Source organism: Glycine max, chromosome 4 (assembly GCF_000004515.6).
Source record: "Glycine max cultivar Williams 82 chromosome 4, Glycine_max_v4.0, whole genome shotgun sequence".
Lineage (NCBI taxonomy): Eukaryota > Viridiplantae > Streptophyta > Magnoliopsida > Fabales > Fabaceae > Glycine > Glycine max.
The window spans coordinates 44,116,214-44,129,851 of record NC_016091.4 but is presented as its reverse complement, the minus strand read 5'-3'; positions in this window follow the sequence as shown (position 1 = coordinate 44,129,851).

Here is a 13,638-nt window from a genome sequence, read left to right as displayed (position 1 = left end):
TTTCGCATATATATATATATATATATATATATATATATATATATATATATATATATATATATATATATATATCGCATCCCATTCGTCAAAACATAATTTCTCCTGAAAAAAACCAGCACAACATGCATATCAATAGCAATTTTATCGCATCCCATTAGTTAAAAACATAATTTTCTTGAAAGAAAAATCAGCATGCAACAGGGATAGGCAGATATCCTCATAGCTAGGTTCCCTGACCCTAGCTATGGTGTTGAAATGGTAAATTTTATAATAAACTCCCCTCACCTATCGTGAGCTACCCCATGGGTTCCTCGTCATGTCACTTGAAGATTCCTTTTTGTCCTTGCTCGTCGATTCCACGCAAGCCTCTACCATGCCAAAACGAAGGAGACTTAATATGGATTTCAGAAAACAAAACTAATAACAGTGTTCTGGGTCAAACACCCATATCACTACATGAAAGAGTTGAGAGCATTTCGGGTTTTACAAAGGAACATCATTTGGAAATTCCGACCACGCCAATGTGACCGGGGTTCAATGTAGGTTACGAAAATAACATGCATTTCATAAAAGGATAACATTTACAAAGTCTCTTTCTCTAGGGTTTTTCAAAGGAAGCATAAGACATGCAATGACGGTTCCAAAGTCAGAAAAGATTCAAAGACAAGCTGAAACTAACAAGAAACAAGCGTAGAACCATGGTTATCTCAAAGGAAAACGAAAGGTCAGACTAAGGTTTTGTTCTCTACTGAAACCGTGAGCCAAGTTGGAAGATTCCGCTTCGGTCGAAGGGTTCCTCTCAGTGTGGGGTTGCAATGAAGAACAATGGCAGTTTGTGGTGGCTAATGGTGACTGTGGGTGATAGATAAAGTGCTTGGGACGTTAGAAATGGCTTTGGAAGAAAGAAAGAAGAAGAAATGATGTTTTTCCTAAGCTACACGAAAGCAAAGGCTGAAAACGCTCAAGTGAGAAATGGTATCGGACAGGGAAACGTCACGCACACTCCAGACGTCTTCTCAAAGATCCCAACGGTTAGATCATGGACAAGTGTCTTGTAAAGCTGAAGACCAAATTTCGAGAATATCCAACGGTTAACAAAGGCTGGGCAGCATTTTTTCCGAGGCAGCTCATGTAGCTTCCTCAAGAAGCTTCATTAAGAGGCTTCCTCAAGAAGCTTCCTCGTGGCTTCTTTGAGAAGCTAGATCCTTATCTACCCACACCCCTCTATTAACTAAATTAACCTCCTTGAAAATAATTACGGATAAAAATAACGCAACAAATATAATCAAACATCAAACATAATTACTAATAATATGTAGATATATATATCAGGGTGTTACACACTGAGCGCGAGAAGAGACAACGTCCTTGCTGGGCGAGCTGGCTGCGTGTTGGGTGCACAGATCTCTGAATTATCCTCTTCTAGGGTTTCTCATCCACTAAGCGAGCTGGATGCCTCACTAAACGGATGAGGCTCGATTAGCCAATCTGCCTCGCAATGTGAGTTCATCAGCAGCTTTTTGCACCTTTTCTTATTTGGCCTACAAACTGAGTTGGATTCAACATTAGGTCACAAAAAATGGAGTTTCTACTCTAAAAAATCACACAAGAAAAATAATATATACAATTTCCACAAAAAGAACCATAAATTGGAGGCATATTGCTATTTTCGTGCAAATTTTCAATATAATAGTAACTCATGAATAACAACTAACAAACTTCCCCAAATTTATAATTTTACTTGTCCTCAAGCAAAGAAATAACAGTTTACTTGTCCTCAAGTGAAAGGAATCAACAGTGGTTAACCAAAATTATGTTTGTTTCAAATGTATCAATCACACAAATAGAGAAGACTAAGCAATGCTTCAACCAACAACCTTTCACAGTGATATGTAGTATTTTCAAAGATATGAGCATGTCTATTAAGCAGCACAAATGAAATAAGCTAGCAAGCATGACAGGTATCAAGGAAGGTTAACCAAACTTAATCCTCACAGCTACTATTTCTCTCATATGCACAAGTATTTAAGGTAATTCTTCAAATAAACAACCAACATAAGTTCCAACTTTTGCATTTCGTCTCATTCCATACAATCACAAACACACAAAATGAATCTGAAGGACTTTCTTGGCTTGTAATGAGGCTGGGCTACAAACAATTGATGGTTTTTCTAGGATGCAAAACTTAGGTTCTAGGAGAGCATTCATCCTTAGATCACCTTCCTCTTTAATTCCCAGTTTCTATTGATATGCCAAAAGCGCAATGAAGTTACAACACAATTAACAGCACACAGAGCTTCACTTATTCTTGAAATTCTCTTCTTCTCTTTTTTCTTTTATCTTTATTATTTTTTTATTTTAGCAGTTTATGATTACTGCTACTAGTTATTATATGGCTCTCTGTGTGGCTGCTACTTTCTTTTCCCACAACCAAGATCACCCAAACATACTCCCCCAAATTTGGGACAAATTTTTCTTAAACCATAATGCTCTCCTATAACCTAAGGAAAGGTAAACAGAGATCAAAATTGCATTTAAGCTTAGGGTTCAAAGAATCATTCAATCATATTCAAGCTCAAAATGGGTGCAAGGATTTAATCATTCATGAACAAGGTAAGGCTGTTTGGCTAAGTGGCTAAATCAATTCAATCGTGGCCTTCATCATTTCCAAATCATGCATTCATTCAGTATTCAGAGATTCATGCAAAAATCGGTACTTGATGCTAGTTGTTCTCTCACAATTTAGGATTCACACATCTCACCAGGTTACAACAATTGATTAACTTCACTATTTACCTGTCAAATAATCTAACATTTTCACTCAAGCCCCTAATTTTCATGTTCTTTCTCTTCTAGATACAACATACTTATTCAAGGCATATGATCTAGTATCGCAAGTCACTCAATTCATGCAATCAATTCAATTCAAACCATATCAAACAAACACCACTAGTAATTAAAAACCAAAAAGTGTTTCATAAAACCACTATGCGCAATTAAAAACCCGTAAACTATTCAAAAAGCAATAAAAATGTACTAAGTAAATAAATAAAACTAACTAAAAAGTTATAAACTGTCCAAAAAGAAAAATAAATAAATCAAGTCATGTCATCACTCCTCCTGAGTTGGTGTTGGGTCATCATGAGGCGGTGTGGGTGCATCCTGAGCTGAAATAGAAGTATCCTGAGTGAGAATGGGCCATGGATCCCAAGTCCCCTGCGCCATAGTGACGTCTGCTACATAATCCTCATCAATGCCGGTCTCTGCTGCGACCCCCTCTTCAGGCTCCTTCATAGGCGTGTCTGCTGGAGTCTCCTTAGGTGTCTCCTCAGCCTCCGCCTCTACCTCTGGTGCCTGTGGCTGTGGTTCCTAGGCTGTAAGAGCCTCACCTCCCCCAAAAAAGGAAGACTGGACTCCAGGCCAGGTCACATGAGCCATGAAGGCCTCCATGCTCATGATAGGCCTCTGCTGAGCCAGATTGTGAATACTTTGCATCACCAGGCAAAGGCCGTGGTGAAGGCTCTACGACATCAGCACTAGAACGTCTGTGCTCTACCTGAAGGGGTCGGCTGGTGCTAAAGGTGCTGGAGGTGCTGGTGCAAGAGCTGAGGTGGAAGCATCTGAGGGAGCCTTAGCCCTGGCCTTGTGGGCCCCAGGAAATATAATCGTCGGATCATTTGGGTTCTAGTAGTTCTTCCTAATTTAGGCCAAGTTAATGGTCGGGCTGAGGGACTCGAAGGTGAGTGAGTCAGAGACAACTCCTCTGGCTATGCACGATGCTCTGATCAGTGCAAGAAAGCCAAGCCTAGAGGAGTTGGACTAGGCCATCTGAGAGATCTGTCCAGAAACGATCGAGCCTACGTCCATGTCCATCTTCATCATGAGCTCGTAAACCAACCTCACCTTGTCCATATTAAGATCGAAGGTGTGAGAGGTAAGGGCGAGGTTGGAGTAGGAAAAAACACTCCAAGTCTGAGCTAGAGTGGTCAAGTCCTTCCTAAGGAGCTTCCATGGGGCTCCCTCAGCATTAAGAACGAATCCTCGCCCAGGAATACATAGCTTAGTTTCAAGCTCCTATGGGTCCGGATAAGTGCTGCAAAATTTGGAGTAAGCTGAGTATCTCTCCCTAGGCTCCCAAACCACTGAGGTCTCCAAGAATTCATTCAGTGTTGCAGCGTCGAAGTTAATAAGCTTCCCTCACACTTTGCATTGTCTCGGGGAGCGGTCCTTAGGGTCATATAGATTTGCATAGAACTCCTTGACTAGGGCTAAGTTAATGTGATTATCTGGTTGCCTGGTCAAGGCTCTGTGCCACTTGCACCTCCTCCTGGTGGAACTCATCATACTGTGAGAAGGCCAACTCCACATTCCTTTATGGGAGGATGTTCCTGCAATGGACATTTTTCTCATATCGCTTCCAGGCGACCTTAAACATGAACCGAGATGTGTCGTAGGGTTCCTGAGGTCTGGAGGTGGAAGCGCGTCTCTTTCTTGAGACCATCTGCACCAAAACACAGCAAATGAGTCAAGTTAGACAGGTTTTATTGAAAAACAAATAATAGAAAAACAAGCAGTTAAAAGGGTTGGGTTCTTAGCGAGACGTGCTTGCTTAGCGCGCCTTCAAAAATAACAAACATGCGCTTAGCGCGCAGGGAGCGCTTAGCACGTAGGGAGCGCTTAGTGCGACAACAGAAAAACGCAGACACTGGCTAAGTGAGACACTCTCGCTTAGCTAAAACACCATTGTGGCTAAGTGAGCATGGCTCCTAAGCCTTATTCTCTGACACAGAGCTAATTACGCTTAGCGAGCATGTCTCGTTGAGCGAGAGTAAGTGAAATTATGCTAAGTGAGAGTGGGCGCGTTGAGCGCGAAAAGAGATAACGTCCTTGTTGGGCGGGTTGGCTGCGTGCTAGGTGCACAGATCTCTGACTTATCCTCTTCTAGGGTTTCTCATCCACTAAGTGAGTTGGAAGCCTCGCTAAGTAGATGAGGCTCTCTTAGCCAATTTGTCTCGCTAAGCAAGTTCATCAACAACTTTTTGCACCTTCTCTTCTTTGGCCTAGAAACTGAGTTGAATTCAACATTAAGTCACAAAAAATGGATTTTCTACTCTAAAAAATCACACAAGAAAAAGAATATATACAATTTCCACAAAAGAACCATAAATTGGAGGCATATTGCTATTTTCGTGCAAATTTTCAATATAATACTAACTCATGAATTGCAACTAGCAAATTTTCAATATAATACTAACTCATGAATAACAACTAACACTCATCCTCCTCCTTCCATTGTTGTTGGTGTCATCATCCAGGACAAGTATGGGCCTTCCGATGGGGGTCCTTCAAAGAGGCAGAGGTTGAAGCCAATGCCGGTGGTTGTACTTTCCGCCATAGAGAGCCACCTTGCTTTTTACTAATGAAGGAGGAGGTTTCTTCTTTGTGGGGGAAGGACTCTAACCCCAAGGCTCTCATTCAAGCCTCTATGCTTAGCCAATCCGATAGGGATATGCTAAGGAAGGTTGGTCCTTCTGCATCAATGGATCCCATTGCTCGTTTTGCTGTAAGGTCTTAGGGCATCGTCAAATTTTAGGGTGACAAGTTCAAAAAGGCCAAAGTCAAGTCCTAAAAGGCCCAAGCCGATTATGCTAGGTTGAACAAGCTCTAGTAGAGGCCGCATGTGCCAATGAGACTTTGTTGATGACAATCTCTTGCTCATGCTAAGACCAAATTAAAGGAGTCTAAGTCGTGAGAGGAGGCGCTAAAGATCAAGCTCACTACTGTTGACAACTCGGTTAAAGCTCTTCAAGAAGAGGTTGAGCTTCTTAAAAAAGAGTTTGCTCTTTCCAAGGTTGCTGCTGAGAAGATGAAGGAAAAAATGAAGATCGATCTTAATGAAGTTGAAGTCAAGATTCTAAAGACTCATGAGGTTGGATTCAATAAGGCTATTCGTCAGGTTAAGTATTTTTTCAAAGATGCTGACATGTTCCTTTTTAATGTTGACAACAACATTACTTGTCAAGGGGATTTAGTCAATGAAGTTGAGATGAGTGATATTCCAAGTTCTTGGAACTGCTTTGCTGGATAAGTGTTCTAGTTGGTATGCCCAATTCTTGAAGGGTCCTTCCCATTTCACAACTAATTTGCCTTCTCTAGGATCTTTCTAGGCTTCTCTACTTTTTCTTAGTACCAAGTCACCTTTAAGGAAGCTTCTTAGTTTGACTTTGTTGTTGTATCTTTTTTCCTCCCTTCTCTTGTATAACTCGGCTCTCATATGGACTTCTTTGATGGTTTCTTTAGCTAGATCCAAAGCTTCCTTTAGCATCTTGTTGTTTTTTTCTTCTATGAAGTGCACATTTTGAAGGGACGGTTCACCCACTTCTATTGTTATCATTGCATTTGATCCGTATGATATGCAAAAGGGGTTTCTCCTATTGTTGACTGTGGGGAGCAGCAATAGGCCCATAAGATGGTAGGTAATTCTTCGGCCAAGTTACCTTTAGCCTTTTTGACTCTCTTATTCAGTTCTCTGAGTATGACTTTATTGGCTGCCTCAGTCTGTCCATTACTTTGTAGGTGCTCTACAGAGGGTGCTCTATGTTTAATCCCCAGGCTCTTGAGGAATTTTTCAACCCTTGTCCATAAATTATGTTCTGTTGTCTAAGATCAAAGTGTTGGGGATTCCAAATCAGCATACAATGTTCTTCCAAATGAACTTTCAGACATTGGTTGTCGAGATAGTGGCGATGGGCTCTCGTCCTTTATCCGCTTGGTGAAGTGATCAATACCCACTAGAAGGTATTTCACTTGTCCTTTTGATAGGTGGAAAGGACCGAGTATGGATACTCCCCAAATGGAAAAGGGCCATGGTGCTATTATGTTGTGTAATTCTTCGCAAATCAAGTGGGAGACGTTGCCAAATTTCTGGCATTCTTCACACTTCTTCACATATTCTGTGCAGTCTTTTTCTCATTGTCGGCTAGTAGTATTCGACCCTAAGGACTCGGGTTGCAAATGATCACGACCCTAAGTGCATTCCATGCATTCTTTTATGCATTTGTTCTATCACATATTCAGATTGGTCTCTAATTAGGAACTTCAATACGGGTGCCATGAAAACTCTTATGTATAAGTCTCTGCCCTTTATTACGTAGTAGCTGACATTTCTTTTGAGTTTTTTATTGCATTGGATTATCCGAGAATGAGCCTTTCTCCAGTAAGTCCCAAATTTCAGTCACTCATTCTTGATTGGAAGGAGTCATACTAGCCACTACTAAGCTCTGTTCTAAGATGGTTTCTTTTATAACCATCCTATGTTGTCCTTTCTTCTTCGTACTAGCAAGCTTTGATAGTAAGTCAGCTTGCTCATTGTTTTCTTGGGCAATATGCTGAATTTCAAATTTAACAAAGGTCTCTTTGAGTTAAGTAGCTATGAGGTAGTATTTTTTCATCTATGAATCTTTGGTTTGATATTCTTCATTTAACTTACTAGTGACAAGTTTGGAATCTCTCCAACACCTTAAATATTTGGCCTTACTTCCTTGGCAAATCTTAGTTTAGCTAACAGAGCTTCATACTCGGCTTGGTTATTTGTGGTTTCAAATTTGAACCTTAGAGATTGCTCTAGGATAACTTTGTCTAGGCTTTCCCGAATGACTCCAGCCCCACTCCCTTTTTCATTGGACAAACCATTTACATATAGCCTCCACCACTTGGATTTTGGTTCTGTGTTGGTTGATAGTTCGGCTACAAAGTCATTTAGGCATTGTGCCTTCACGAGATCCTTTGTTTGGTATTTGATTTTGAATTTTGACAACTCGATCGACCAGACTATCATTCACCCTGTGAGTTTTGGTTTTTTCAAGACCGTTTGTATGGGGTGGTTGGTTCGAACCACAATCCGATGGCTTTGAAAGTACAATCTTAGTCTTCTAGTGGTTGGGACTAGAGCCAAGGCTAGCTTCTTGATCATTTGATAACTTGTTTCTGTATTTTTTAATATTTGGTTGGTGTAATAAATAGGGTTTTAATTATTTCCTTTTTTCTACCATAATCATCAAACTTATAGCATGTTCAGATACCGCTAGGCATAAAATCAAATCTTTACCGGGTTATGGTTTACTCATGGTGAGAGGCAAAGCAAGGAACTCCTTGAGTTTCTGGAAGTAGGATTCACATTCCTCATTCCATTTTGTTTCCTCCTACTTTTTTAATAGTTTGAATAATGGTTTGGCTATATCTAGTGCCCTTGGTAGAAATCTAGGTAGGGCTGCTAGTTGGGTAGTGAGTCTTTGCAGCTCTTTTAATGTGTTTAGACTTCTCATTGCAATGATGGATGTGCACTTCTCTGGGTTAGCTTCAATTCCTCTGTGAGTCAGCATAAAGCCTAAGAACTTTCCACCCTGGACTCTGAATATACATTTTTTTAGATTTAACCTCAGGTTGTGTTTTCTCTGAATATACATTTTCGCTTTTGACCACCATGTCATCCACATAAAGCTCCAAGTTCTTCCCCAACTAATTGATGAATATCTTGTCCATTAGCCTTTGGTAAATGGCTCTGACATTCTTAAGTTTGAATGACATAACTGAATAACAGTAATTAGTTATGTCGATCATGAGCATGATTTTCTCTTCGTTTTGCTTGAACATGGGGATCTAGTTTTTATCCAGAATATGCATCCAAGAAACATAAGATAAGGAATATAGAAGCTTCATCAACCAAGCGATCGTGGATACGAATCTTTGGGGAACACCTTGTTTAAATCTGTGTAGTCAGTGCATATTTTCCACTTTCCATTAGACTTCTCTAATGAACCCTACACTTAACAATTTTCTTGCTTCCTCGTCCACAACTTTCCCTCTTTCAGGGTCGAGCTTCCTTTTCCTTTGCACAAAAGGTCTAGCTTCCGGGAATAATGCTAGCTTGTGCCAGTGGAATTCGGGGTCGATTTCGGGCATGTCTGACATGGACCATGCAAATAGGTCTGCATTTGCTTCTAGTACTCGATTAACAACTTTTTCTACGTCCATGGTCATCTAACACCCGAGCTTGATGCACTGGGATGTTTCTCTAAGACTTGACATCTTCTATCGGCTTTGCTCTTCCTTCTACTTCTCTTGGGTCCAGTTCGATATCCCTTTGATTATTGAGGGAGGTGCATGCCACCAGCTATGCCTTGGGTTTGATTCCTTTCTTCTCTTTGCCGACTCTAAGGCTTGTAGCGTAACACTCTCGTGTTGTTATCTGATCAGCCCAGACGACAATGATCCTTCCATTCTTACTTGGGAACTTCATCGTGAGGTGAGGTGTTGAGATGATAACTCCTAGTTCATTAAGGGAAGGACGCCCTATGAGTGCATTATATGATGTGCGTACACTGACTGTGAGGTACTTGATCATGATGGATTTTGATCCTTTCTTATCCTTGAAAATGGTCAGCAAGTGGGCGTATCCTATGATGTCTATGTTTCTTCCGAGAAACCGATAATTTATTTTGGGAATGGCTCTATTTTGCTTTTTAGTGTGCCTAACTGTTGGAATTTTGACCAGTAGAGGACATCTGCCGAGCTTCCATTGTCGAGTAAGACTTTACATACCAAGAAGTTGGATGCCTCTATTTTGACAACCATGGGGTCATTATGACATCGATCGATATCTCTAAAGTCTTCATCCATAAAGGTGATGGGTGGCATGCTTTTGGTGGCCTTCTTTTCTATTTCTATTGAGTTGAGCATTTTGAGGCTACACACATACCACTTTTGTATCACATTCGAACTTCTGCCTCCTGATAATCCTCCTTTTATTATGTTAATCACACCTTGGAGTCGAGTTTCAAATGTGTTCCCTTCGCGTGCTTTAATGGTTTCTCAGGGCCAGTTGCATTCTTAGCTTTTCCCCCTCTCTTGTTCATGGTTACACAAACAGTCTTTGTCTTTCACAAACTTTTGAAGATGTCCTTTTTGGATGAGTAATTCTATCTTATCCTTCAGTGTATTGCATTCTTCAGTGTTGTGACTCACCACTCGGTGATAGCGACAATATTTAGATTTGTTTGCTCTTAGGGGAGGTTGGTTTTTAGTTGGCAAGTGGATCAACTCTATGCAACAAGCTTCTTCCAACACCCGGCTTCAGCTCTCTGTTAATAGAGTGTAATTACTTTATCTAGGCCGAGGTGGTGGCCTATCACTTTTGGATCTTCCCTGATCTTGTCCATTCTCAGTTTTCTCCTTCCTTTCCGATTGCTTCTTTGAGGATTCTCCATGCATTTGCTCATTGAATGCAGTCATCTTTTCCATTTGTATGAAGCCGACAACCCTCACCCTTAATTCGTCTAGCATTGTGGATGGTTTTTTTTTTTGCAAAGGCAGTCCAAGAAAGGTCTTGACTTTAAGCCTATGATCATTGACTACAGGCTACTTCTGGACTTAGTCCCCTAATCCAAACCAAGAATGAAAAGAATCTCTCTATGAAGTTGTGAAGAGATTTGTTTTCTTCCTACCAAATATTGGCTAGAGCTACTACAGTAAGGTGGTGTGGTCTACTCATCGCATATTGTGCTTCAAATTTCGCAATGAGCGTCGCAAAAAAGTCTATTGAGTTTTTTGGTAGGCAATTATACCAATGGAGTGTTGCACCTTTCAATGTGGTAGGGAACACTCAACACATAAGAGCATCCTCATTGGTGAATAAATTCATCTGCATCATGAATGCGCCTACATGCTCGTCTGGGTCTGATAGCCCATCATAACGGTCTATGTTCAGCGTCTTCCATCTGGGTGGTAAATGTACTTTCATGATTCCATCGATGAAAGGGTGCATTCGACTCCCTGTGTTTGCTGTTTTGTACCTGATTGTGTAACCGAGGACATTCCTTCTCTCCACATTCTATTGGCACCATCAATTTCACCTTCGTGATTGTGATGCATAACAGTTACAAAGACTGAATGCATCTGATGATCGTGTTGAAGCTTCAAATATTATTCTCTTAGGTCAACATTTTCTTTTCAGAAGTTTTCCATCTCTTGTATGTTCTTCTATTTGAGTATGTCCATCTCCCTTTGCAAGGCAACGATCAAAGTATGAACACCAGGCACCTGGCACAGAAGGTCCACCACAGATGCAGGACTCCCATTTCCAAGGGTCCCCATGACAGGGGTTCCAAGTATGGCGAACGCCTTCCCTTGTGGTGGTTTTTCTGACTAGATTATTAGTGTTCTATCGCTGTTTGCGACCATTGATGGTGGCCGAAGGAGAAGTTTACCCTCATCTCACGGTGGGTGCCAAATATTCTTACTAAGTTTGGTAGAACCTTCTCATGGTAGTGATCCTCCGTGAGCTCCTCCATGAACATAAATGAGATACCTGGAACGACACTTTGATGCTCAAGTCAGAAGCATAGAGATATATAGGTAGAAAAGTATATGGATTAGAATGAGAATGAATACATGGACTTTGATCATCTTCTTTATCTTATCTTTTTATAAATGATAACAATAATGTATATCTCTTAGATTTAGAGATTATTTGTAATCTTTTAACTCATATATTGTTTTTCCTTTTTTCCATATTTAAAACCTTGTTAGACTTTTCTTTAAGTTATGGACTTAATTGAATGTTGGATACAATACCCTTTGGAGTCTGAGTGATGAACTACCACTACCGAGTAAAGACTTATCAAATTTGAGTAGGACATTAATATACCATTACACGGCTTATGTTTTAACTACAATTAATTATAATTAATTAAATCAATAAGCTATAAATCATTACTTTTATCCAATTGTAAAAAGAATAAACCATCATTTGCGCCCCGTGATTAATTCGTTGTAAACACATTACTAAAAACACATGCACTAGAAGGGTGCCGGGGGTTCCCCTTTCAACGTTTCACGTACCATCCTCAAGCCATTATTGAAAAGCAGAAAAGATGCAAGTGTCTCTGATTTGAACTTCTTAGTGCTTATTAGGGAGTGTTTTACGTTGAGATGAAACATGTAGGGCCGCCAACTGGTCAGATTAATAAGGATTAGACATATCTTAAGGACCTGAATTTGTGTTTTCTTTTTCTTAAAAAAATTAAAATCATATATTAAAATATTTATAATAACTCACATATTAATTAATTAATTAAATTAGACTCCATTATAAGAATTTGACTTTAAATCTGGTTATTATAAAGCTGAGAACCATATGCAGTCTTAAAGTTTGCTCTGCCTGTTGCAAACTCTCTATGTCTAATTCACTTACACTTATCTTAAAAAAAAAAAAAAAACGAAAGAAAGATGTAGGACCAGTCAGTCAGTTCTCACACTCATAAATATCATGACTTTTGTTCTCTAGGCAGGAAAACCAAATGTCTAGCTAACACATCATATCATGGCATTTGCGTATGCCTTTATCGCCATTATATTGAAAATGAAATCAGTACTTCAGGGAAATTTTTTGCACAAGTAAATGTACAATAAATCCAATGCATGTGTACATAGGCATTGATGTTACCGCTACTACTTCCAATAGATACAGTAAAAAATAGAGGTTAAATTAGTTCTTGAATTACTTTAAAATAAATTAAAATAAATTTTTATACTTGAAAATGTTGTAATTAGATTTCCAAATTTATAAGTTATTCTTTATTCAGTTCCTAAGTTAAGGTTCCGTCATAATTAGACAAATTATCATATATGATATGATAGTTTGTAATCATATAATAATGTAAAACATTGACCATGCATAGTTTATTTTCTCATTAACAAATTAATTTAACTCTCAATGGATAAATATGTATTTTTTTTATCAATGGGAATTAAAAATGGTGTAAGATTTATAATAATTCACGCATTCGGTTCAACCAACCAAGTTAGATTCCTCTTGACATAAATGTGTGCTTTAAGCTATGAACCACCAGATCCCAATTTCATCCTAGCTATTTGTAGAAGAATGTAATGAAAGAAACAAAAATTAGGCCCTTTTAAAATTAAAATGATCTTTGCACTTTGGATTATGTATGTGTCACATGTCATATACATTAAATTTGACAATAATTTGCACTTGACAAGTTTTTGATTCACTCCCTTGACACAACTATACATTTATGAAATGAAAAGCATTATTTTTTTGAATAAGTGACATAATAACATTTTTAGGCCAAAAATCAAATTTAACTTTAAACTTGAACCTAAAGGGAAAAAAAAAATAGCAACATTTTAATGTTTTTGTAATGAGTAAAATGAAGTAGTTTGTTTGTGTATTTATAAGTAGAATTTTTCTAGACAAACCCTTAATCCAATACTACCCAAACAAGCCTCATGAAAACTTTATCATGGTCCCCACCTGTTGAGAGATTACTCTTAACGCTAAGGATACATAATAAAAAGTGTATTCTCTCTAATATTGAACAACTCCAATTGAAAAGAGATACACACGAACTCATCTCTCTTTTAAAAAACAAAAAAAAAATAAAATTAGCACTTCTTTATTGGGTTTGTGTTTATCTCTCTCCAATTAAACTTGGTCAATACTAGAGAGGAAACACTGTCCAAACAGAAAACCCATTACTTTGCACACTTCATGAAAAGGTAGGATACTAGGCTCAACTATATAAGGAGGAAACAACTAACATCACACATTCATATTCA